This window comes from Herpailurus yagouaroundi, unplaced genomic scaffold (assembly GCF_014898765.1).
Source record: "Herpailurus yagouaroundi ecotype Mexico unplaced genomic scaffold, PumYag 67793, whole genome shotgun sequence".
Taxonomy (NCBI): Eukaryota; Metazoa; Chordata; class Mammalia; order Carnivora; family Felidae; genus Herpailurus; species Herpailurus yagouaroundi.
The window spans coordinates 14,350,477-14,353,614 of NW_024420586.1; the positions used below are offsets into that span (position 1 = coordinate 14,350,477).

Genomic DNA, 3,138 nt, shown 5'->3' on the forward strand with positions numbered 1-3,138 from the left:
CTCAGTTTGTTCTCAGTTTTTTTTTTTTTTTCAACGTTTATTTATTTTTGGGACAGAGAGACACAGAGCATGAACAGGGGAGGGGCAGAGAGAGAAGGAGACACAGAATCGGAAACAGGCTCCAGGCTCTGAGCCATCAGCCCAGAGCCCGACGCGGGGCTCGAACTCACGGACCGCGAGATCGTGACCTGGCTGAAGTCGGACGCTTAACCGACTGCGCCACCCAGGCGCCCCTGTTCTCAGTTTTTAAGAGTCTCTTATGCTTTGGCTCTCTCCCACTCTAACCTCTTTTTTTTTTTTCCTTCCCGTCCCCCATGGGTTTCTGTTAAGTTTCTCAGGATCCACATAAGGGTGAAAGCATATGGTATCTGTCTTTCTGTGTATGGCTTATTTCACTTAGCATCACACTCTCCAGTTCCATCCACGTTGCTACAAAGGGCCATATTTCATTCTTTCTCATTGCCACGTAGTATTCCATTGTGTATATAAACCACAATTTCTTGATCCATTCATCAGTTGATGGACATTTAGGCTCTTTCCACAATTTGGCTATCGTTGAGAGTACTGCTATGAACATTGGGGTACAAATGCCCCTATGCATCAGTACTCCTGTATCCCTTGGGTAAATTCCTAGCAGTGCTACTGCTGGGTCATAGGGTAGGTCTATTTTTAATTTTCTGAGGACCTCCACACTGTTTTCCAGAGTGGCTGCACCAGTTTGCATTCCCACCAACAGTGCAAGAGGGTTCCCGTTTCTCCACATCCTCTCCAGCATCTATAGTCTCCTGACTTGTTCATTTTGGCCACTCTGACTGGCGTGAGGTGATATCTGAGTGTGGTTTTGATTTGTATTTCCCTGATGACACCTCTCCTCTTTTTTGATAATAGTTATTTTAACAGGTGTGAGGTAATATCTCCTTGTGGTTTTGATTTATATTTCCCTCATGGTTAGTGATGTTGAACACCTTTTCATGTACCTATTGGCCATTTATATGTTTTCTTTGGGAAAGTGTTAGTTGACTCCCTGTTCTCATATTTTGTAAGCTCTTGCTGAAATGTGGAATTTGAAATATGACTTCACAAAAATCTACTGGATATTTTGAAATCTATATAATTAATGTATATCCAGCTGTGTGTGATAAGAAGGTAGCTCTAAAGATAGCTCCAGTTTTCTTAAACCCTAAGACTGAACTTGAGTGATTTAGTAACACTACTTAAGCTCTAAGAATTAATTAAAGGAGCAAAGTTGTTTGAATATAGATGCTTTATCATTTATTAATTTAGCTAAAAAAACCTTTCACTTTGGTTTTAAAATAAATATTCATGTAGAGATCGCAGTGGCAATATATATTACTACGTTTGGATCTCCAAGTTCTAATTCCATCTGGCTTTTTACATCAAGTTCTCATTATCAGTAATCAAAACCATTATATGCTTACTATTTTTAAGCTCTTTGTTAGAGTGATAAAATAGTATAATAAATGATTTCTTACTTTGAAGAATATACAAAGTCATTGGATAATCTAGATATATACATATTAAATGATAAATAACATTCTACTCATGTAATTGTCATAAAATGAAAAAAATAAAGTGTAGAATTCAGATAAGGAAGAGATCAGTATGATCTACATTGATCCATCAAAGACTATGTGGAGAAGGCAGTGCTTATTTGGGTTCTTGAAGGGTGGATTGGATCTGGATTGGTACTGGTAAGAGAGGAAGGAGTTTACTCAGAGGAAACAACATAAACAGAATGTCAAATGGAATATTTGACATACATTAAGGAAATTCTGTGAATAGATTCCTTAGTTGAATTTTGGGATTAGAAAAAATCAATATAGGTGTATATTGGGATACTGGATGTCAGCATAAAAAGTCAGAAGTTTACGATGGGGTATTATGGGCATAAAGATATTTGCTTTCATCACTATGGTCGGAATGGACTTGATGGGAGAGGGACTGGAGATAGGGAACACAGACCAATCAAAATATAATTTCATGTAGTCAAGGTGGAAAGTGTTTTCTCTACTCATGACATTGAAATGGAAACTTAAAATAATAAGCTGATATAGGAGACATTTGAGATTTCCTAGTTCTTGTTAACAGTCACAAAAGATGGGCACAGAAGAAAGACCATTACAAGTAACTCTTGAGTTTTCCGTTCCATGATGCAAGAGAGATTGATGATGCCAGTGCCCACATATGGCTTGGTATAAAGTTGTTCCTTATACCTGCTGGAGAAATAACATTTCATAATGGCTTGCTTTTCCTTGTACTAAAGTCACTTGCGTGTTAAACTCACTTTGTTTCAGGTCTGACATTTACATTCTTTTATATTGGTGTAGCTGTAAAGAGAAACTGTATTGTAGGATTTGACCAGAGCTTTCTTTTATAAGAGAGCTTTAAAGATAAATCGCAATGAAAGACTTTGGTTTCAGAGAACAAAAATACTACAATTTCTGTCAATTAAACGAATTGAATATCCTCCACAAAAGACACTGGATAGACCCTGCAAAGGGTACAGATATGATTAAACCACAGTTATGCCTTCAAAGCTGTATTAATAGTGACAAGTATATGAGAAAGAGCTGATGCAAAACAGATAGTGAATGCACAATACACATGGAAGAGATGTGATATGGGAATCAAAAGGGACAGGAATCATTCTGGTACAGGAACCAACAAGAGTTGCATGGGGCATTTGATGTTTAAGGTGGCCCTTGAAAATTTGGTATAGGTTCACAAGAAACTGAAAATATTTTTGTTTTTGAAAATATAGTTCATCATACACTGTAATTCTCTCCTTTGTTTTTTTATTGCCTCAGGTATGTTGTCTCAAAAGTTTTATTTTATTGTATAGCCAAAACATATTTTAAAATGTGAGTATCTAATACATAAAAACGTAGAGAAGGTGTCTAAAATTTGATGAATGGAGAAATTGACAGCTAACTGATAAATTACCAACTTTTTACCAACCAGTTCCTATTCCTTAACTTTTTATCAGCCTGAATTTGCCAACCACATTAAATAGCAATGTTTAAAAATATGAAATTAGGGGAAGATGGCGGCGTAGGAGGACGCTGGGCTCACCGCGCGTCCTGCTGATCACTTAGATTCCACCTACACCTGCCTAAA

At 37.2% G+C, this 3,138-nt stretch overlaps 1 protein-coding gene across 1 annotated transcript in view; it reads left to right on the forward strand.

The window, feature by feature from the left end:
* Positions 1–3,138, forward strand: part of CFAP47 (cilia and flagella associated protein 47) — a 562,540-nt gene that overhangs the window by 237,587 nt on the left and 321,815 nt on the right. The window lies entirely within an intron of this gene.